Here is a 24672-nt window from a genome sequence, read left to right as displayed (position 1 = left end):
GTGGAGGGAAGGGTTAGAAGGGTTTCCTGTCCCTCCCCAGGTGAATTAAAGTTTTTGCTTCATATTGAGAGAAAGGTTGATAAAAGTGGGCAAGGTTCTGTGATTGTGTCTTTTTTTGGACACCATTTGAGGCCCACAGAAAAGATGCTGCAATTGAGTGAAATCTACCCCCGTATCTGGGGCTCCCAATTATTTAAAGCTGTTACCCAAACTCATACTCAGACTTTAAGAAGTCATTACCATTTTATCCACTTTTATGATGGGTCCCTCTTCCCATGTTTTGACAAAGGTAAAACAGTTTCTGTTTCCCATCTCTCCTCAGAGGGGCTTGTCTCTCTTTGGAATTTCAGTTCACCTCATTCTCTTAAGACTTCAACTCTCTGATGGATTCAAGAAATTATGACTTTTTAGATTATCAGGTTTTTCTCACTGTTAGGGTGAGCAACTTTCTACATCCTAAATGGAAGTGAAACTCTCTCCTGAAATTCAATATGGACATTTTTTAGATTTGAAAGACTTCAAAAATCATGAAATCATTCAAATGTTTTTCATCTAAACATCACATGGTCTAGAAAACACATTGACTCATATATTTTCTACTTATTAATGGTGCTTAAATTTCTTTTTTGGCACAAATTGCATATAATCTAAGAAAATACTATTATACTACAATAGTGCATGCGTCTCATTAAACATCTCTAATTTGATATCATAAATCTTTTACATCTTGGTATTTGTCTCCAAGTTTTTTATTTGTCTTCATTCTATACATGAATCTGCAATACATACCCTAGTATATTTGCCTCTGAATTTGGATTTATGCCAACTTCTGATTCATGGGTTAGGTTTTTGTTTTTAAAAATAATCATTTATGTAACTCTTAAAAAATAATCTTCTTAATATAGATGAATCTAATACTGAGTGTGTGCCTTAAAATTTTTTATTTCTATACTAACACTCATGGTTATAAGAACAGTTGCATTACAACACAATAAAAATGTGGTAATCAGTCCTTTCTTCTCTTATGCTTTCTTTAGTGATTTTTCTATTCATATGTGATCATTTACTTTCCCCAAATAAAATTAGCTGCCATTTTATACACAACTTTTTGTTTGTTTGTTTGTTTTAAGGTACCGAGGCCGGGTACTAAACCCAGGACTTCATATGTGGGAAGCCAGCACTCAACCACTGAGCCACATAAGGTCCTCTGAGTTGTTTTTTTGTTGTTTGCTTGTTGTTTTTGTTTTTAGGAGGCACTGAGGACCGAACCCTGGACCTCCCATGTGGGAAGCAGGCATTCAATGGCTTGAGCCACATCTGCTCTCCACAACTATTTTTAAATGCTATGGTAAATTCAGGAAAAGATACGATCACTATGTTGATTATATTTGGTTTACCTATTCAAGAATAATTTGCTGAATTTTAATTTGTTTAAAGGATTAATATTTCTTCATTCATATTGATAGTGTATCTGAAAATAGCAAGTATTCAATAAATATTACTTGAATGAAGAGTAGAAATGAATACTGACACTTTGAGGAATTTCCAGTTTGAAGAGACTTCTCCCTATTATCTAAAAACTATTTTGATTTTTGGATAAACGAAATCTTTATATCATATTTAACCATTTTATTAACTCAATTAAACATATTAAGCTACCTTAACACAATTAACCAATTTCATACACAATTGATTCATTATTTGATTCAACAAATATTTATTTAGTACTTTCTATGAACCAGACCTTGTTCTAGGCACTAGGGACACAGCAGTGACAACAAAAAAAGACAAAACAAACCACCCTGCTCTCATGCAGTTTACATTCTAGTGTTGCAAGAAAGAAATAAGAATAAGGAAAATACGTAGAATGTTACATAGTGTGAAGTACAAAGGAGAAAAAGAAAGCAAGAAAAGGGAATAGAAAGTGGGGTGGGGGAGGAGGAGAAAGCATGGCTAATGAAGACCTTACTGAGGACGGGGCTTCTGAGTCAAGCCCTACAGCGGGTAAGGGAACGTGCACCACGGTACCGAGACAAGCATTCTTCCAGGCAGGGGCAACAGCCGCAAAGGCACCCGAAACAGACCGCAGGCCACTACGGCTAAAGCAAGTGAATCTCGGGGAGAGGATTAGATTAGATCGAAGAGGTAAAGGGTTTTACCGTGAGATGGAAGTTTATTAGAGGGAAGCAGATTTGGCTGAACTGATAGCGCGTCTGCCTACCACATGGGAGGTCCAGGGTTCAAACCCAGGGTCTCCTGACCCGTGTGGAGCTGGCCCACGTGCAGTGCTGATGCGCACAAGGAGTGCCCTGCCAAGCAGGGGTGTCCCCCACGTAGGGGAGCCCCACGCGCTAGGAGTGCACCCTGTAAGGAGAGCTGCCCTGTGCAAAAAAAATGCAGCCTGCCCAGGAGTGGCGTCACACACATGGAGAGCTGACGCAGCAAGAGGATGCAACAAAAAGAGAGACAGATAGAGATTCCTGGTGCCGCTGACAAGAATACAAGCGGACACAGAAGAATACACAGTGAATGGACACAGAGAGCAGACAACTGGGGGGGGGGGGGAGGAAGGAAAGGGGAGAGAAAAAAAATCAATCTTTTTTTTTTAAAAATAAAGGTATTAGAAAGTTTTGGACAGAGTGACTTGATCTAACTTCTGCTTTAATTTTGGCTGCTGTATTATTAGATTGAAAGGGGCAAAGGTGGAAGCAGGAAGGTAAGTTAGGAGCAAGTGCAACTGAAAGTGGCAGCAGAGAGGGTGGTCAGATTCTGGTTACATTTTACAAGAGTCACCAGGACTTTCTAAAGCAACAGATTGTATGGTGTGAAAGAAAGAGAGGAGTCAAAGGTGAATTAAAGGTTGAGAAAGGAAGGATGGAATTGTCCATTACTGAGATGGGAAAAACTGAAGAGAAGGACATTTCCATGATAAGGAAGATTAGGAGTTCAGTTTTGAACATGTTAAGTTTGAGATGTGTATTAGATATTCCAAATGCAGTTGTATATACAACTCTGGAATTTAGGAGATGGACCCAGGTTGGAGATAAAAATGTGAAGGTCAACATCATGCTCAATGGTATTACAGCTTCAAGAGCAGATGAGATCATGAAGAGAAGTGAATATAGACAGAAAAGAAAGTCCAAGGATTGAGCTCTGGGGCACTCTAATATTTAAAGGCCAAGAAAAGGAGAAGAGGCTCAGAAGGAAGACTAAAAGAACAGTCAGAGAAGGAGGAGGAAAGCCTGAAGAGTATGATATTTTGGAGGCCAAGTAAAGAGTTACCAGGAAAAGGTAGTGATTAACTGTGTGATTGCTGCACAGATTATTTAATGATCACATATTTGAGTAGAAATATATGAATTTAATATTTTAGCATATTTCATTAAGGAATAATTATTTTCTTGATAATCAGGATTTATTTAGCCAATTTCCAAGTATATCAAATACTGTAGAATATATTATATACATATGTATATGTATATATGTATGCAAACATATTTTAAATTTCTTATGTTTCAGTCTAAACTGGCATTCTCTGAAACACTATTCCAAGGGTTATTAATAACAACAACAACAACAAAAAAGGTTCTGGTCGCATGTTAGGAAAATGGTAATATGCATTATAAATTTCCAGAAAAGAAGGCAACATTTTCCAAACATGTCACTATAGAACCCTTTAGATGCATATACTCTTTTAGCTTTGTCAGGCATTCTGGAGAACACAATTTAGGAAATATCGATTTAAAAGCCTGGACATATTTTTTTCCTATCCTCATCACATGGCAAATATGAGTCAGCAAAGAAGTTAGGGGATATTTTCTTTCTGCTACTTCAACACTTTTATGGAAAACAAGGTCTTTCTGCTTTTATATCACTTATGCAGATGATATGATGACCTTTGCATCATTTTCACATGGATGGTTCTGTCTGTTCTCAAGTTTTTTCCTGTTTCCAATCAAGTGCCAAAGTGAAGAGATGCATGATTTCTTAAAATAAAACATAAAGTTCCATCAAATAAATAAAATACATTAAGCAAATTCAATTCATATTTTTTAAATTAGAGTGATGTGTTTTTAAAGATTAAATGAAAACCAATAGAATCATTTAATCAGCAGCAAGTTGTTCATAATGCTTTTGGTAAAATTACTTTCCCTTTCGTGATTTGTTCTTTCATGTCCATTTTAACAGTTGTGCTGCATTCTTGTTGTCTCTTCATATTATATTGAACATTAGTGATTTTTAAAAATACAGACTTCCATTATTTCCCTAAAAATCCATTGTTGGTTTAGTTCCCTCTTTCAAGCTTGAAAAATGGGGTTGATAAAGTGCTTTTTATCTCTAGGCAAAGATAGAAAGCAGAAAATTAAAAAGGAAGAAAAACAGTGCTAGCACATTTTGCCAATAGAACGCCACTTAACTAAGTATTCTCTTCTTCCACCTCAAAATACCCCTGTATTTCTGACCTGCAGGTATTTCCGTTCTTAGATTCAGGTGTAAATGACAAAAAACAAAAATGAAACTGGAATTAGGAAAGTAGACATGCAGTGAGGCAAAAGACATGTACTATATATCCCCTTTAACTAGAAGCACAAAAAAAGGTAGCTCTGATATTAGTTACATTAATTTGGTTGATTACCAAAAGATTTCTTGAAGGCTAATTCACCTACCTCTCTATCCTCAAACCCAATTCAGTTGTAGATTGTACAAAAATCTATTTCTAAGTTGTCAATAGTCTACCTATATAAGCGGTAAGCCACAAACACTGGAATCTCAAACTACCTCTTGATCAGAGTAAGAAAAACTAGGGAAAGTAATGTTGCTAGTTGGTATCTTTGACAGCAGATATGTTTAAATATTCAATTACTAAGTATAAATCAACTTTTAGAAATGTCCTAGATGCAATAAAGCAGTCTGACTAGCATGGCTGCTGTTTCTCAGACATAGCAGAGCCTTTACAATAGACAGATTATGTTTGTTTTATGGAAAAAGAGAAAATATTTTCTTAATACAGAAAGCAAGATTTTTCTAGAAGAGTAATTTCATGATGTCTTACAATTAAGTCAAAAAATTTTCTGGGTTCCTATGTAAATATTTGTCTTGTACCATAGAACACAAGTTCATGATTCCAGTCCAATGATCATTTCTGAGCAAAGCTAACTCTTTAACAAGTCAAATTTATAACCTGCCTTTAGCTACTATGCTGGACCTTCTGTGCATTTACTTTACCCAGTTTAAAATTACTATTACATTCTCTTTGTATTGTTCTCTTCTTAAATCTTTGTCTCATTGTACTACATACTTTTATAAGTCAACACAAATATATTTTAGAACAGGCAGGATATACATAAATTTAATTAACTCGACTTTTAAAATCCATTTTGAAATATTAAGACCCCATAATTTGGGTTATAGGGATCATTGTCCCAAATATGCACCTTTATGAATACAGGTTAAATTCACACATAAATATTTCCTAAGTGCCTACTGCATGTCAGGGTCTGTTCTGGGTGCTGGGAGAAGCACCGGTAAGTAAGGTGTCAGTCAGAGATAAGTTCTGTGGAGAAAATAAAGCAGGAAGTGGGACAAAGATGCCATGGGAGTGGTGATGAAGTTACAATTTTAAACATGGTCCTTAGAGAAGGCTTCACTGAAAAGGTGAAGGACCATGAAGGAGATGAGTGATTAAGTCACATATATATTTAAGGCAAGAATATTCCAGGCACAGGGAATACCAAGTACGAAAGTCCTGAGGCAAAAAAAAAGCTTGGCATTTCTGAGGATCAGTTAGGAGACCAGAGTGGCTATGGCAGACAGCATATTATGGAGGGGTAAGAGGAGAGAGGAGACAGATATTTAAAAGGACTTTGGCTTATACTTAGAGTGAGATACGAAGTAATCAGAGGGTTCTAAAGAGAAGTTAAGCAACCTAGGAGAATTTACAGTACCTGAAATATCTAAGTGAAGAGTGGCAGCTGTGGGAACAATTAGTCCACAAATACTTGATGAATCCCTATTTGCTAGGCACTTTACTAAGCACTGGATACAGTGGTAAATAAAACATACAGCAGTTCCTGCCCTCATGAAGTTTTAGTCTTTGGGTAAGATTATTAACTAACGACTAAGCAAATAATGGTAACTATGTTCTGGGTGAGAGAGGAACTGGGTAATTTGTGAAAGAATCATGGAGGCAGGGTCTAATTTGGTCTGGAGTGTGCAAGAAGGCTTCCTTGAAGAAATATGTAAAGTGAGACTTGAAGTATGACTGAGTTAGAAAAATGGAATAAAAGGGAGGAGAGCATTCCAAGCAGAAAGTGTCTGCAAAAAATCCTAAAGGAAATCCTAAAGGAAAAAAAAACTGGCATCTTCAGGGAACTACAAGGCCACTGTGGCTGGAACTCAGTAAGCAAAGGATAGTGACTAGAGATATAAATAAGAACCAGGCGGTGGATTTGGCCCCGTGGTTAGGGCGTCCATCAACCACATGGGAGGCCCATGGTTCAAACCCCAGGTCTCCTTGACCCGTGTGGAGCTGGCCCATGCACAGTGCTGATGCACGCAAGGAGTGCCCTGCCACACAGGGGTGTCCCCGCATAGGGGAGCCCCATGCGCAAGGAGTGCGCCCCGTAAGGAGAGCCGCCCAGCACGAAAGAAAGTGCAGCCTGCCCAGGAATGGTGCTGCACATACGGAGAACTGACACAATAAGATGACACAACAAAAAGAAACACAGATTCCTGTGCCACTGACAACAAAAGCGGACAAAGAAGATGCAGCAAATGGACACAGAACAGACAACCGGGGGGGGGGGGGGGGGGAGGGGAGAGAAATAAATAAAATAAATAACTCTTTAAAAAAAAAAAAAAAAAAAACCAGTTCATGTATGGCCCTGTAGGACATACTAAAGATTTGGGGTTCAATTTTAAGGACAATAAGACACCAAGAATTTAAAGCAGGTGACCAAAAAGATTAGTAGTATTATATTAGAGGAAGAGTAGATACAGACTGGTTGAATTATTGCAGAAGCAGAAACAAAGATGATGGTAGCATAAAATAAGTGTGGGTGGAAGTGAGAAAAGAAAGAGAGGGATAATTTGAAAGATAGAAAGGATAATTTGAAAGATAGAAAGGATAATTTGAAAGATATCGAAGAGGTAGAAAAGACAGAATTTGATGATGGACTATACATAAGAGTTGAAGAACTAGTTAGTAGTCAAGTTAACGTTGCTAAACTGCTTTTCCTGACATTTTCATAGGTAGATCCTACTTTCCACATGGAGAGGTAGCAAATGTAAATGTGATTTGGGGGAGGGGTAGTGGAACAACGAAAAATCATTCATAAATGGTAATGAACACAAAAGGTCACAGTCAATTGTCATACAAATAAGAGCTTCAATTTATACAATCTGTGGAATTCATTCTGTCTCTACCAATGCATGAAGCTTGACCATGACTCTTCAAGGAAAATAAAACAGTTGGATTCTAAATTTTAAATCTTCTGATAGATATTAATGTTGCTAGGACTGTATACATTTCTGGAATTTGTAAGCAGAGAAAATCAATTCCATGTACAACTTTCCATTAAAGCTTTAAATAGATAAACCCAGGGTAACAAATATAGCATTTCAGTACACTAAAGCACTAAAGAATTAGTTCATCAATGAATTGGAATATACAATCCCTGGAAAAAGAAACCATTTCCTGTCATACATGGGACAATATGAAATTCACCTATTCTTAACCAATACGATTAACAAAGAAGTAGATACCGCTTTTTAGGGAAACCAGTTGAATAAGTTAATCTTAAATCATTATTCTAAGTACAAATTTAAATACTTAAAGAAAAATTGGCATTTTCTCTTCTAGAAACCATGAGACTCCTACTCATAATACCTGTATTTTCTACAGCCTCTCTCTACTGAGTCTTCAAACAATAAAAAAGAATTTTTTGTTTTCCATTAGACTAGCAAGATAAAAATTAAAAAACATGAAAAATGAAAAGCATTTAATACCATCTTTCTACTAATATATACATATATTTTAAGTACCGGGAGCCAGAGATTGAACCTGGGTCCTTGTGTATGGGAAGCCAGTGCTCAACCATTTAGCCATATTGGCTTCCCTGAGTTGGTTTTTTCGTTTGTTTTTTTGTTTTTTTTTCAGGAGGCACCAGGAACCAAACCTGGGGCCTCCCATGTGGGGGTGGGCACTCAACTGCTGGAGTCACACCCACTCCCCAGTATTAATTATTTAAATGCTATAATAAGGGTGTCAGAGTAGGTAGTATTAGAATATTAGGTAAAATACCCATAACGTCTACAGGCTTTCTCTGTGCTATGAAATTTTTAAAAATCTCATTAGACCAAAAATTAAACTGATACTAAGTATTAATTCTGGTCACAAGTAGTAATATGAAATGAGAAAAAACATTGGAACTCACAAGGGTCCAAATGCATAGATTGATACTCCTAGAACAGTGACTGCAATTCATAGGAAAAAATAAGTTTTATTTATTGACCAAATACACAAATACAAATAAACACACACACACATACATACAGCTAAAGCAATAGTTACCCAATCATGTGGGACGCACTGTGTAATTTTCTCTTCTATGCTCTTTCATTAAAAAAAAAAAAAAATCATAATTTTGTAAACAGATTTTACAAATCACTAATAATGTTACAACCCATAATGGCTCTAGAGCACTAATGTATTACCAATGCTAACTTAAAATTTAATGGAAATTAATAGTAGTCTTTTTCTTAGAATTAGCCCACAACAGTATTCTACATTCTATGTACCCAGAGAAAACAAAAAATTTAACACAGCCTTGTTACCATGTATCTAGCCTGGCGCTTTCACTGTGCTTACATTCCCTACCTAGCCTCCCAGGGCCAATAACTGAGAGAAATGGCTTACAACTATGTGACAGGACCGGATGTTTGCATGACACATTTTATATAAAATGTCTCTTCTATGTACATTAATTTATTTAAGTCTCACAACCCTGTGAGGTAGGCAGGGAAAATATTATCAGATTCACTCTATTGATGAAATAAAGTTCAGGATGGTTAAGTAATTTTCTCAGTTACCACATACCTAGTAAGATGCAAAGGCAGAATAAGCAGCATATGGCTCTTTTCTCTAAACCACACAACCTCTGAGACTATGGTCTGAATTCAAGTATTTTTACTTCATTTTCTTATTATTGACTCAATAAATCTATTATAAGATACAACAAAAGATGGATCCTAAACTTATCACAACAAGTTTATGCTTCTCTGTCAATGAAAACTTATGGCCAGAGAACATATATTATTTGGAAAGCACCAGTCCTTTACTCTAGTGTAAAGGGACATAAGCAATATGAAAGACCCTAAAGATCAAGGAAATTGAAAAGAAGTCAGATGAAAGGATATAAAATGGAATTTATTAATAAATCTTGGTCCCTAAGAGCTTTTATTTTTGTGACAGCATTCAATGGAGAGTTTTATCACAGATGAACTTGAAGCTTTTGAAGAGACTTTAAGTCTTGATGAGGTTATTCCGACTCAAACCTTGATGCATTATGATGGTAAGCCATGGTCTTCAAAAAAACTTGGTACTTGATGCTTTAAAAAAACAAAAACAAAAACACACACACCAAAAAAAATTCTACTAGCAAGTATCATAAGTTTTAAAAAACAGAGTTTTGAAAAGTTATAACTCTTTAGTCAGCAATTATACAGATCACTAGATACCATGCTGAGAGAAAAAGGTAAAAAAAGGAAGAAAATGAAAGAAAAAAATTTTTAAAAGATATAGTACAAACAATGGCTAAATATCATTGGCTTATCTATTTGTTTAATATTCTTCACTTCAAATTGCAGTCGAATTTATAGTTCAAAATCTTAACAGAATTACATCAGGCTACAGTCAGGTAAACTAATTTAATGATAATTTCCTGAATCTTTCTGATCACCATCCATGATTTCAGGTTGTCTTAAAGGGCTTTTGATCTCTTAAAGCATGGCCAAAATGTTTGTTGGAAAAGACAGTGTAAAATAAAGTTGATTTTGTGGGGTAGAGATAGAAATTGAACTAGGAATGAGTATTATGGTTTGAAAGTATTTAAATAGGTAGAAAAAGAAACAAAGCCTTCAAATGGAAAAATTCAAACCATTTTACAAGTTCCAAATGAAAAAAACAGAATTTAACAGAAAAAAAGTTAATGCCGGCTTAGAAAGTAATTACCTGTGGCCTGTGTCCCTCAAGAGATACAGCATCCCCACCACACTTCCTCCTTCTCTCTTTTCTGAGAATTTTTTTTATTTCATTGATTGCTTTTACGTGCTTTCTAATTTGTTTCTCTTTTTATTTTATGTGCTCCTATCAATCTGTCTTTTTTTTAGCAAAACTTTAAGCTTTTAAAAATTAATAATACCAGTTAATATCTACTCAGCCCATACTTAGTGCCAGGCAATGTTCCAAGCATTTTATGTGAATTAATCTATTTAATCCTCCCAACAACCCCGTACAATAGATACTACTATTATCCATGATTTACAGTTGAAGAAACTGAGGCACTGAGAAGTTAAGAAATTCAGGCAGTTAAGTAACTAGTAATTAGTGGACTAAGATTCAAACTCAGATCCTCTAGCTCCAGAGCACCAAGCTATACCCACTCTTCTACAAAACTGGTTTCAGTACAACAAAATTTATGAAGCTGGGGTTTTATTTATTTATTTTTAAAATATTTATTTTATTTCTCACCCCCCATTCCCCCCGTTGTCTGCGCTCTGTGTTCATTTGCTGTGTGTTCTTCTGTCTGCTTGTATTCTCATTAGGCAGCTCCCGGAACTGATCCTCTGGGACCTTCCGGAGTGGGAGAGAGGCGACTACTCTCTTGCGCCACCTCAGCTCCCTGTTCTGTTACGTCGTCTTCTTTCCTCTCCTCTGTGTCTCCTGCCACGTCATCTTGCTGCACCAGCTCTCTACGTTGGCCAGCCCTCCTGGATGGGGTGGCTTTCCCACACAGGATGGCATTCCCTCGCAGGGCAGCACTCCTGCATGGGCCCGTGTTCCTGTGTGGGCTGGCACTCTGCCTGGGCCAGTTTGCCCTCACCATCTGGGCATCGAACCCTGGGCCTTCTATATTATAGACGGGAGCCCAATTGGTTGAGCTACATGTTTCCCAGCTGCGGTTTTCTTTAAATCAGCATTGTGCCATGTTACAATCTTTCACTGAATATTCTGATTAATTTGTATAATGACCAAGTTCTCCAACTATAGTAAACGTACAATCAGTATGAGCAGCCAACATTCAGAAATGGCAGTAATTTCAAAGCCGTTAAAAAAAATAAAGCATGCCACTAAAATGTTAACATTGGTAGATTAAAGACAATTTAATCCATTTTACTTACATATATATTTTCTATATCCTAATTTTTATAAAGTGGAGATGAATTACTTGTACAATAAAACATTTTTAGAGGTTTTCAATCTCCATTATTAGCATTTATTCATATTAAACCTACACCCTAAAATTATTATATTAATTTGTTCTTGCTCTATTTGAAGAGCAAAAAAATTCAAGGGGGAATAAGCTCAATGGTAATAATGAAATAATCATAGCTATTACTTATGTAGTAACTACTATGGGCAAACATTCAACATGTATTATCTTTAATGTTCACTAAATTGCTGTTTTACAGATGAAGAAATTGAGGCTAAGAGTGAGTAATAAATTTAATTAATAGAACAGCTAGTAAATAGTGGAGCCCAGATTTAAACCTAAGTCTATAGACTCCAGAATCCGTGCTCTTTCTACTATACAATACAGCCTCTCCAAACACTAAAATATCTGAGTGTCTTTTATTGTTAAACACACCAAAAAGAGATTTTTCTATAATGCAAGTATTTTTCCCTGTTTTCTTCAATAGAAAATACCACACGCAAATTATTTCAGTTAAGGGTTATTAACTGAGTATCCATTAATGTAGGGCTGTTTTCATCTTATCAAAAGAGCCCTGGGGAAATGGATGTGGCTCAACCAATTGGGGCTCCTGTCTACCATATAGGAGGTCCAGGGTTCGATGCCCAGGACCTCCTGGTGAGGGCAAGCTGGCCCACGCAGTGAGCTGGCTCATGGCAGAGTGCCAGCCCATGCGGGAATGTGGCCCCACAGGAGTGCCACCCTGCATAGGAATGCCACCCCATACGGGAAAGCTGCCCGATGCAGGACTGCTGGCTGATGCGGAGAGCTGGCATAGCAAGATGATGCAACAAGAGACACAGAGGAGAGAAAACAAGAAGACATAGCAATACAGGGAGCTGAGTCGGTGAAAGAGAATAATTGCCTCTCTCCCGCTCCAGAAGGTCCTAGGATGGGTTCCCGGAGCCACCTAATGAAAATACAAGCAGACACAGAAGAATACACAGTGAATGGACACAGAGAACAGACAATGGGGGAATGTGGGGTGGGGGTGGGGGTGGGACACAGAATAACAGAATAAAACGAATCTTTAAAAAAAAAAAAAACCCCGGTAGCTACGATTTAAAAATTAGTTGGTCTCCTTTGTGACTTTTTATCTTGCTCTTCCTTGCCAATGTGGCTATCTCTAATAGGAACACTCAGCCTATTCATAATTTGCTGCTTTTAATATGCTGTAGAGTTAGATACCAGTTAACCAAGTCTGTTAGAACTGTCTCTAAAATGAAAGTAAATAAACTGAGTGAGAAAATGAGAAAAGCACATGGAATTTGTGTCTTATAATTTGGGTGCTTAGAAAATTTTAAAATGTATTTCCTGATTATTGGTAAGTTGAAGTTGGTGGATAAGTGACCACTGGATAACTTAACTATTAATATTTAATTACAGAAATAGCAGAATGTATACTCATACTATACCAAATCACTTTACTGCAGTATAAAAAAATTTAGAATTTGAAAGAGACCTATAATCTAATATAATCTACCATACAATGAGAACTCCTTTCTGCAGGATTCCTGATGTTCAAACTCTGCTTAAGCAACTCTAATGAGCTAGAGTTCACTGCCTCTTGGCACAAACTATACCACTAGAGTTCTATACTTTTTCCCCTTTGGACCTAATTTTGGCCTCAAATAATAGAGAACAATCCTTCCAAAATCTTCATTTTTCTGAGCAAAATAGTTCCAACCCCCCTCAGTCTAGCTCATCTCAGTTATCTTTTATGTAATCACAAAATTGATTAAAAGCTGTTCTCATGTTCCTCAAGAATGAAATTACATTTCCAGTATTAACATTTTTGTATGTTAATGGGGTTCTGATTAATTTTGGTTGGAACTGTAGGAAAGGCTTACCAACCTAGCTCAAGTGCAAACTGAACAGTAATAAATGTTTTTAGTTCCCCTTCTTTTTCCCCTCCCCAAAACAATATTGCAAAACAGAATCTTAAAAAGATACCCTTAACCATAATCTTACATGTTGCTGGATTCATCATAAACAAATTTTTTTTTTTATTCTCAGGTTTCTGTCTGCCTTTCTGTCAGCTGGACCCTGTGAAGTATCTTAAAACTGCCCAAATACTTTTAAGCTGATCTCAAAATCATGACTTGATCCCACAACTAGCCCAAATCTGTAGCATTAAAATTCTGATTTTTTTTTCTCTTGCACTATCTAGATACTTCCCTATCAGGAATTTTTGGCTTTCCATAAGGTTCTATACACACACACACACACACGATGTGGTTACATATAATCATATATATATACACACTCACATACATGCATATATATGTATCTTTCCCAATTCTATGCTCTCTACATGTAACTTTACCTTTCTTTCCATATATTGCCTTTACCACATTCTAGCATCTTGGTTGAGGAAATACAATGTATCCTTAGACTCAATTCATCTCTATCCATTCTCTTAGCAAGAATAAGGAATCCCACTCCAGTCATCACACCCAGTAATTTTTCTGGCTATTAGAGATGAATCGCAAGGATCTCAAGAAGCAAGGCATCATTTAACAAAGATGACTACACCATACAAAATATTCTGTTAACGTATCGTATAAAACATCTGACATGCCATAACATGTTCTAGTCTATTAATTATTGACTTACCACCTAGATCAGCAGTCTTCATAATGATTTTAACAAGGTATGTAAGTGGATTCAAATAGGAATGTATCCTATATAGACTATTCTTGAGCAAGTGTCAAATAAAATCCCTCTACTAAAATAATTAGGATTATTATATCTTTAAATTTCTTGAATAATTCATTTTACTCACCTACTACTATTATTCCAAATTATTCCAAATTTCCCACAGTGAAAGTATGGAGACACAAAGGTGGCTAGATTTTTGCTGAATCCCAAGACAAGGAATCAACCAATTCAAATACTCCCACAAAAGAAATGATAAATAAATAAATAAAAACAACCTAATAGTCCCAATACAGAGAGATTACCTATATATATATATATCCCTTTAAATGATCTTTCTGGTTTGTTGATAACAGAAAGAACAAGCTATTCTTTGAAATGCCCTAAGCTAGTTCTAAATATCAATAACAAAATGAAATAATAATTTTAAGACCTGTTTGGAGAGTGTAGAGCCCCTAAACAGCAATTAAAATAAAGTCTATCCCATTCAGTATTACTGAACAACTCAGGGAGCCAGGCCAATGCAAGACACACCTGGACTGCAAAGACAACAACATCCATATCACCTGGTCATGGCAGTAACATGCTATATATTGTACAGGGGTAATGAATTCAGCATCACTAAGCACTTAATTTATTCACAAATAGTAGTAGTTTAATGTCAAAGTTAAAAACCTACTATAATATTACTAAACTTTGCATGCCGTTCTGAAAAAATTAAACTCACTTGTATAACCCCACTCCTTCTGAACAGTAAAAATAGTTATAAAGACAAAAAGTTTTAAGAATGGTAGTAGGCTCCCATAATTATTAAATTATCCCAAAGCCTTGTTTCTTGGTATTAAAAAATAAAAACATGCTCATAGTGAAAAATGCCTAGAAAGAGTACACAGTAAAAATGTGAGTCTCCTTCCTACCCTAGACCTCTAGTCTCATTCCCCAGGTACACCTTTGTCAACAGACCCATAAATATTTTGAAGAAATTTCGCATGTATATACATGTGAATTTTTTTAAAAAAACACAAAAGGGAACATACTGTACATACAGTTCTATATTGTTTTCTCTTAGGTAGCAATGTATCTTAGAGATTTTGTCCATATCAGCACTAATGACTCTATTTCATTCTTTTTAACAGCTGCAAAGTAGCATGTATGAAGGTACCTTACAAAACTTAAACAGACCCCTTTTGAAGGATGTTTTAGGTTATCTCTAGTTTTTTGTTATTTCAAACAATATGATGATAAACATCTTTGCATGCACATTTTTGCATGTATGTGCAAACATATCTGTGGATGAATTCCTGGAAACACCTCCTGATTTTAGAATAGAACAAATTCTAAGTAGCCAATGTGTATCTATAAGAGTCAGAAAATATACAAGTTTAATGCTTAGCGGTTAAAAGGTGTCAAACTATCACAAAGTTAAAAGTTAAAGTTTTGAAAATTAACAGACTGATAAAACATCTAAGTTATGAAAGGTAAAATAGAAAAGAGAGAAACTTTATCCCCAGGGCAGAAAAATAAAAGGTCTGGAGAATGAATCACTTAAGAGATTATAAATAAATTTTTTAAAAAAAGAACAAAATAGGAAATAGGAGACAAAAAGAGAAAGAAAAGGAAACAGCATAAAAAATGCAGAATAAAGAAAAGCCATTTGTTTGTCTCTTTTCTTGTGTAAACCTAAAACATAAAATTAAAATGATCAGAAGATTTGGGACATATACTATTACAGAGCCAAACTTGGATGCAAGATGATTTAAATGGCTATTTGAAGTCTCATTCCTACAATGTACCTACAAGTTGTTTTATTTCTAGTAGGCTCTAGAGTGTTAAAAGGAGGTCTCCCAAAGCAAGAAAGCAGAGTAATATAGAAACCTTCCAGGAACAACATACAATGCCAGTCTCTCTAAATTCTGATCAATTTGACAGGAAAATATTAATAACTGTCTCATACACACAAAAATCTTTTTGGAAGGTCCTGATTAAAATACAATTTAAAGAGATTCAGGCCTATATTTTTCCATTATAATAATACAATTTCCTAGACCAATATAGGGTGGTTCTATTTCTCACCTAACATAAAACACAGTCAACAACTTACCTCTCCCAAAGTGCTACGATTTGAATGCCACAAATCAAATTGATTCATGTTTTTGTCCATGAATGGTCCGTGAATTTCTTTAAATGAAGTCCATATTAGATTCCATAGATATCAGTGTTCTGTAAAACTGAAAACCTCAAGAATGTCAATGTACATACCTAGGTTACCACTTAGATATCAATTCATTACGGGTAATTATAGGCAACAGCTATTTTATAGACTATATAAATATTTAGATGTGCAAAATTTAAATTTATATGTGCAAAATTTAATGGACATCACATTGAATAGTAGTTCCAGGCACCAAATTAGACTTTATTATTGACATTAACATTAATGTAAATCTAGAAACTCTCAAAACGTTTCTTTATACCATATTTTCATGTATCCTAAAAATGGTACCATAGTGAAAGGATACAAAGGTGGGAATGAAAATGGAAACTGATACTTCCAAATTCCCCAGCATTTTCCAGAAATTAAGAAAATAAGTTTTAAAGGCAGACAATTTGAAAAAAAAAAATTAAGTGACTGCAATCACGTATTTACATGTTTACTTTTATGGCTTGGTTTTGTTTAGACCTATTTTCAGAGCATCTTCGATTTTATATTTTAAAATGCTTACATGTTTCTTCTTTGTGAAAAACAAACAAACAAACATAAATTCAGGTTTTCCTACCACTCCATTACAACCAATCCAATGATAAATTTCTGGAGTCTCTCAAAATACACTTTCCCACTGGATAGCATGAAGCCCATACACACAATCACCTCATCACCTTGCTGCAACTACATCCAGTTAGTGATTCATGCTCAGATGCCATTACATAGCCTGATGTGATGTCTGCACTTCTTGCCATTTGGCAACCAAAACAATCTGGTTACAATACCTGTTTTTTAAGTATATGCCCACTCTTTATCACATTTCAAATTCGTAAACAAATGCTTTACAAAGGAATCAATTTATTAATCTTCTGGGATTTTTCTTTTGGGGATTCCCTACAACTCTTGCACAGGCCTTAACCTTATGTGTACACATAGGTGAAACAGTTTTTATCAACCACTGTTTTCATTTTCGTTATTTAAAAATTCTCATATGTATCTCGGATGTAAGAAGTATTTCAATATAGAAAACGTTAGAAAAAAAGAAAGTGGATTTATATTGCTGAAAAGCATTTAGAACACTAGTTATAAGCTCAGTGCTACAGCTGCAGCTTATCATTTGATAGCCAATCCCTCCCCAGGATCATTCGCCTAAATTCTTTTAAGTAAATGAATGTGAAAGAAGCCAATCAATCGCATTATCTTTACCCACACCAGAAAAAAAAAATTAAAAGACACATTCTAAACTTCAGTAGCTACAAAACAACAACAACAACAATGTGCTTTAACTCTAGCTGCACCGGCATGCTCATAAACCACTGGTTAACAAACTAGGCAAGAGTCACTTCCACATTCAGAGGTAGGGATACTGAGATTTGGGAACGCTCCCCCGCTGAGCCAGAATCAGATTTATTCGTTCGATCGTTCGATGTTAATTCATTCATTCTAGAGCATCCAGAGAATGCCTAATAGTGGCAAGGCACTGTCCTCTGGATAAAGAGTCGAAAAGAAGTGGCCTCTGTCCCCTACAAGCAGAGCCGCGGCGGCAGGGTAGGTGGGAGATGAACTCTAAGTCAGCTCATCTCAGGGCCCCAGGCGCTGTCTCTCCATCCCCAGGCCTGACTCCTGTAAGACTATTTCCTCGACGACCTCGGCCCCCGCAACCCTGTTCCCAAGGGCTCCCTGTATCCCCATCTGCTCAGGGAGTCCCTGTCAAGGAGCCTCTCCTCCAACCACTACTGCAAGAGCCGCTTCTCCCCGCCCGAGCTTTAGGCCCAAACAGGGACTCCAACCCCAGCTCGCGCCCCTGACCCCAGCCACATCCCAGCCCGCAGGTTACCTGCCCTGGATCCAAGGCTCAGAGTGGACGTCGGGAGCCCCGCCCCGCCCACCGCGACGCCCCCTGCAACCAGGTCCCGCCTCGAGGGCGTAACTTCCTTTGCGTCATGTCCTGCCGTAATTTCACCCCGCCTCGCAATCCCGCTGAGCGGTGACCCCAGCTGACTGACTTGGTTTCACCGGGGTTGAGTCGTGCTGTAGCTTGTTTCCCTGGCTCTTTTCTATCCACCTTGCCGGCTGGAAAATCTAGCCGGAGAAGCATGGGAAACGCTGACACATTAAAAGCAGTCAATAATGTTAACTATTTTTGCTCCATTATGCATGGGTAACGAGTTCCCTGTTGCAACATTTAAGTGATAAGAAAGACTAGAATCAATTTTCCCACTAACCTCTGTAACCCCAGATTTTAAATGATTATGCCATGTGCCTTCCCAACCCCCCCAACTGATGGAGTCTTGCATAGAAAACAATTTTAATTCTATTAAAAATATTTTGATTACCTACCACCTACTTAGTTGTTGAGCTAGGTACTGGGGAAAAGACGAATAAAACCTGCTCTCAAAAACATGGAGATACTCAGTAAAATGAGTGTGGAAGGAAGTCAAGCCAGGGGAAAAAAAAAACAGAACCAACTGAACAGGAGATTTATCCTTAGGGGGAAAAAGTCACAATGTTAGAACTGAAAGGAATTTTAAAGCTTATCATTTAGGCAACCTCTTGATGCTTACGGTAAGGAAAATTGGATCCATTTAAGTGACCGATTAAAGGTCACACAATTAGGGCAGAACTAGGACCAGAAGTGGAGTCTCAAAATGCGCACCATCTCCACCATTCCTAAAACCTTCCTCAAGGTGTTGAGCAGATTTACTTTGAACACATTCCCTCTCATTCCCAATACATTCTAGAATCTAATCCCCCTAATTCCATTCATTTAGCTATTCATTAATTCAAGACAGACACCAGGCCAGGCATTAGGGGTACAGAGAGGAATAGGACAATCCTTTGCATTCCAGGAGCTTCCAAACTAGTGGAGACAGACCTATTTATTAATAGAGAAATAATTCAGTGTTAATGTTATCATAGGCCCGTCTGGGTCCTTCATTCAATGATAAGAGCTTTTTTCCTTGGGAAGAGGACTTGGCTCAACGGGTAGAGTGTCTGCCTACCACATGGGAGGTCTGCGGGCAAGGAGTGCCGTGCTACGCAGGGGTGTCCCCTGAGTAGGGGAGTCCCACGCGCAAGGAGTGCGTCCCATAAGGAGGGCTGCTCAGCACGAAAGAAAGTTCAGCCTGCCCAGGAGTGGCGCCACACACACAGAGAGCTGACGCAGCAAGATGACACAACAAAAAGAGACAGATTCCTGGGCCGCTGACAAGAATGGAAGCGGACACAGAAGAACACACAGAGAATGGACACAGAACACACAACTGGGGTGGGTGGGGGGAGGGGGAGAGAAATACACAAAAATAAACCTTTAAAAAAAGAGCTTTTTTCCTTTGCTATCAATACATCGTAACTTGGTAAAAATAAACATAAAATATGATGATGTTTTAGTAACAAATTATTTTAGTCACATTTTTAAGAGTTTCAAACAGTCACAATTTACACAGGTCTTAGATTCAGTTTGTTTGGATTCTATGACTAGCTGTGCTATTAATAACCACAAATCACTTCACCTCTCTGGGCCTCAATTTTCTCTTTAAGGTCCTTCCTGGAGCAAGCTTAGTATAGTTCTGCCTAGTAAAAAAATTACATGATACCACAGTGACCACTAGGTGGCAGGTGTGAAGGGACTGCTAGTTAGAGGCCTTGTTTGTTTTTGTTTTTTTCTTTCTGATTAGTTTATCTGAGAACAGACATTACCACTTATTTGAACATCCACCTATTTTGGTGACAATTGATTATCCCAATACTCTGGGAGATGACAAATCTAAAATATTTGTTGAATGAATGAAAGAATGAATGGACTCTAGGGTCAGTTCTGGGCCTTTCTATCACTTACTAACACTTCCTATCTTTCATTGAAACACTTCCTTTTTTAAAACTATGATGGTAGGAAGAGGAAGAAAAGATGAAGTAATAGAAATAAGATTGAGAGGAGAATGTAGAAAAATAAAGGGATTGCATTGCATCTCAAAACAATCATCAGTACACTAATATTTATGAATGAAAAAATATACTATCTGGGACGTATTTTAAAATAATTCGGGAGAGTTCAGATGATAAAGATTAGTCATGTATCGATATTGTCAAAGCTTGGTGGTAGGAAAATTAAGTTTCATTATATTCTTTGTTCTATTTTTGCAGACACTTGAAATTTTCCGTACTACAAAGTTAAAAACAGAGATTTTGAGTATGTTTCCCTCCCTCTAGACAAGACAAATCTCAAATTGTCCTACTGAATTTTAGGTTAGGCTGAATATTACAGAAAACTTGACACAGACTGGGTTCTCTAGCAGTAGACACTGATATAGAAATGGGGGAAATTTTTTTATTAGGAATTGGGAGGAAGCAGGACTAGGCAGAGGAAGAGGTTGAACTCTTCACTTCAAAGAATCCTTGGCCAACCTGGGAGGAAGCTCTGGAGTGAGTATTGCTGATCAGAGCCTGTGTTAGGCTGAGATGACCAGCCCTTTATACTGGGTGCAGTCTACCCCAGGAAGGCTGTAATCTAGAGCAAGGTGACTCTCTTCAATTGAGGCAGACCCTGGAAAAGCTGGGGGCTACCTGCTAGCCACACTCCCCACAGCTGTGCATCACGTCCTTCTTGAAAGGGGAAACTGGGAAGCATATCTTTGTACCTTCCACAAAAATGTTACACAAACTGGTTTAAACAATAAAGTGATAAATTGACTTTTATAATTGGAATGTTATGACAGGCATCAGGGTTGGTTGCTCCAGAAACACAACAATATCATCTAGTGTATTAGTCAGCCAAAGGGGTACTGATGCTAAGTACCAGAACTCTGTTAGGTTTCATAAAGCATGTTTATTTGGGATAGAAGCTTACAGTCAAAAGGCTGTAAAGAGTCCAGCTCAAGGTACCATAAGAGGTACTTTTTCACCAACATCTGTTGCCACATGTTGACATAAGATGGCAAGCGATGTCTGTATGGGTTCAGCCTTCTTCCTTCCTCTGAAGGCTCCATGGTCCCAGCTTCTTCCAATCTCAGCTGTAGGTTGGCATAAAGCTCTTCACTCTCCCTGATGCTTGTTTCTTTCTGGGCTCAGCTGCTCTGGTCTTTCCACAAGGTGAGCTGTAGACTATCAGACTCATCTTTCTTCCAGGGGACATGTCTATGGAGCACTCTCTCTTCCTGTGTGTCTACTTCCACGTGAGAGTCTGTTTTATCAGCCCAAAGGGGCTGGAACTTGATGCCGAGTCACACTGTAATGATGTGGTAGGATCAAAGCCCTAATCTTAACATAAGTTAATCAGACATCTCAGCTGAATCTAATACAATCAAAGGGTTATCACACCAGAGGAACAGACCTGTTTACAAACATAATCTATTTTTCTTTTTGGAATTCATAAATAATATCAAACTGCCACATCTTTCCCTCTTTGCTCTCCTTCAGTAGCATCTACTTCAGCCTACACCCAGCTTTCATCAAGGAGGCAACATGGTTATAGCAGTACCAGACTTCACATCTACACACTGTGCACTCTCTTCTGAGGGGGTGAATGCATGTTCAGTAATTCCATGGTGATTTTCTGAGTAAAAGAGAGAAAAATATTTAATATTAATCTCTGGGCTGTCCACTCCCTACAATTTATATCTTTTCAACCTTAGGATAAGGGCTTTGCATTTGTCACTGTTAAATTTCTTTGTGGTAAGTATCACTAAGCAGATCCTCACAATTTTGAATTCTGATTTGTTACCCAGTCTTTCAAATCTCCCTCCTAGAACTGTGTCATCCACAAATTTTTATTCCAAGTCTTCATCTAAGTCACTGATGAAATGGTTGAATATATTACAGAAAGTCTACTCTCAAGTTAGTAGGTACATTGTTTGGGTTCATTTAATATGATTATGTCAAAATTTCCTTTTATGAAAGGATTCTAAATAAATGATTGCACATGTGATCCTTGTACAAGTAGTGTAGTCTGAAAGTCAAATGTTCATGCAGATTCCCAGGTATCAACATTAGAGGTTATAATCTTGATTTTTTAGACAGAAATAATCTATTTTATTCATGCAGTCACAACCTCACCCTAGAATCCAGTATCTGTTAGGATAGGCAGGATATACTGCAGTAAACAAACAATTCCCAAATCTCAGTGACTTAAAACAACTGGGGTCAATTTCTTGCTCATGCTACAAGACTTGTCTGAGTCTGCAGAGGAGCTCTTATTGTAGTCACTTATGACTGAGAAGTCATTGTCTGGAACGTTGCTGGGAGCCACACTAGAGAAAAAAATAATGTGTAAAGTACGAATTGTCTCCAAAACTTCTATCACTTCTACTGACGTTTTGTTGGCCACCGCAATGTCCCATGACCTCGCCTACCTCAAGGAGGCAAGGAAGAGTTATCCTACCATGGCATGGAGGGGAAAAAACAAGAATATTTGTGAACAGTATTAATGACTATTACAAACCCAGCTCTATGTTTTAGGTCTCACTGACACAAACTCTCCAGAATCCAACTATATCAATCTGTGAACAAAGTACAAAGCAGCAAGAAAATTCTTCAACAGTTTCCCACATTTATTTATATTATAATGTGAGCAATTATAAATATATCTAAAATCTCTTCTGACATTATTAGTTGCTCAGTGTGATGGTTAGTTTTATGTGTCAACTTGGCTAGGCTAAAGTACCCAAATATTTAACTGAACAGTAATCTAGGTATTGCTGTGAAAGTATTTTGTACACGTGATTATCATTTTATAAAGTAGATTATCCTTAATAATCTGGGTAGGCCTCATCCTGTCAGTTGAAAGGCCTAAAGAACAAAACACTTTCATCGCCCTAAAAGAAACCCTATAACCATTTGAAGTCACTCCCCATTTCACTTCTCCCCCCAACCCTAGGCAACCACTACTCTACTTTCTGTGTCTACGTATTTGCCTATTCTGGATATTTCATACAAACGGAATCACAGTGTGTTAGTCAGCCAAAGGGGTGCTGATACTAAGTACCAGAAATCTGTTGACTTTGTAAAGAGTATTTATTTGGAGGTAAAATCTTACAGTTACAAGGCCCTAAAGAGTTCAACGCAAGGTTCCTTTCTTGGCAAAGTCGTTTGCCACATGTTGAAGCAAGATGGTCACCAATCTCTGCAAGAGTTCAGCTTCCTCCCTCTCAGCTACAGGCTGGCATAGGGCTCGTCTCTCTTCCCTGGGCTTTCGCTGTTTGAGCCTTCTTCTTTCTGTCACATGGCAGGACCACAGTGATCAAGTTCTCTCCTCTTCCATGTCTGTGGAGCTCTCTCTTCCTGTGTGTCTTCTTGAGTGAAGGTCCATTTATAGAGCCCACCAAGGAGATGGGGACTCAACCCTGATTTTCACCCTACTGATGTGGTCAAATCAAAGCCTTAATCTTAACATAATTTAATCAAAGATATCTCAGCTGACTCTAAAACAATCAAAGTGTATCACACCCAGAGGAATAGATTAATTTACAAATATTATCTTTTGGCGGGCTCATAAATAATCTCAAACTGCCACACACACTGTGTGGCCTTTTGTGTCTGGCTTCTTTTACTGGGCATAATGCTCCAAGGTGCATTCATGTTATACCATATATCAATATTTCATTCCATTTTATGATTGAATAATATCCCATTGCATGGATATACCATATTTGCTTATCCATTCATCAGTTGTTGGATATTGGTTTGCTTCCCCTTTTGGGGTATTAAGAATAATGTTGCTATAAATATTTATGTATAAGTTTTAATGTGAACATATGTTTTAATTTTCTTGGGTACTATTAGGAGAAGAATTACTGAGTTATATGATAACCCTATACTTAATTTTTTGAGGGATTGCCAGACTGTTTTGCAAAGTGGCTGCATCATTTTACATTACCCACCAGCAATGTATGAGAGTTCTAATTTCTCCACATCCTTGCCAATACTTATTGTCCTTTTTTTATTATTATTAAGTTGGTAGCTCTTAAGTGTGAGTTATACTATATCTTTCTTCATCAATGAGAGTGGTACTCTCATGTAGTATATGTGGCACACTACACACACTGGCATATGGCTAGCATTCAGTAAAATAGCCAGTAGGAGTATTATATTCCTTTGTGATGAATCAAATCCAATTATGACTTTCCTCTAGGATCATTTCTTCTGTCTGCTTTAATTAGCAAACATGATGCAATGCATTGATAATGTCAGGATAAAGCAAGTTGACGTAACTAATTCTTCTATTAATATTAATAGAATAATAAAATATTTCACAGCTATTATTGCTCTTCAGGTTTCCCCATCAGGGTGTCTTGATTTTAGGCCTGGGGATTACGTTGATATGATTATGGCTTTGAGAAATCCCAA

General features: G+C 37.2%; 1 protein-coding gene across 3 annotated transcripts in view; it reads right to left on the bottom strand.

Annotated features, from left to right (window-relative positions):
• MAP3K13 (mitogen-activated protein kinase kinase kinase 13) overlaps positions 1 to 18535 on the bottom strand; it is a 205527-nt gene extending 186992 nt beyond the window's left edge. Inside the window, exons 1-2 of one of the 3 annotated variants that reach the window (XM_004473731.4) lie at positions 18170 to 18535; positions 16231 to 16357 (exon numbers count right to left, since the gene is read on the bottom strand). The gene's annotated coding sequence lies outside the window, so the exon portion shown is untranslated. The remainder of the gene's footprint in view (positions 1 to 16230; positions 16358 to 18169) is intronic. The other 2 variants (XM_023583201.3, XM_058295490.1) reach the window with 2 other exon arrangements.
• Between the last annotated feature and the right edge of the window lie 6137 nt (positions 18536 to 24672).

Source organism: Dasypus novemcinctus, chromosome 4 (assembly GCF_030445035.2).
Source record: "Dasypus novemcinctus isolate mDasNov1 chromosome 4, mDasNov1.1.hap2, whole genome shotgun sequence".
NCBI classification, from domain to species: Eukaryota; Metazoa; Chordata; class Mammalia; order Cingulata; family Dasypodidae; genus Dasypus; species Dasypus novemcinctus.
This window is presented reverse-complemented; position numbering and strand designations above follow the sequence as displayed.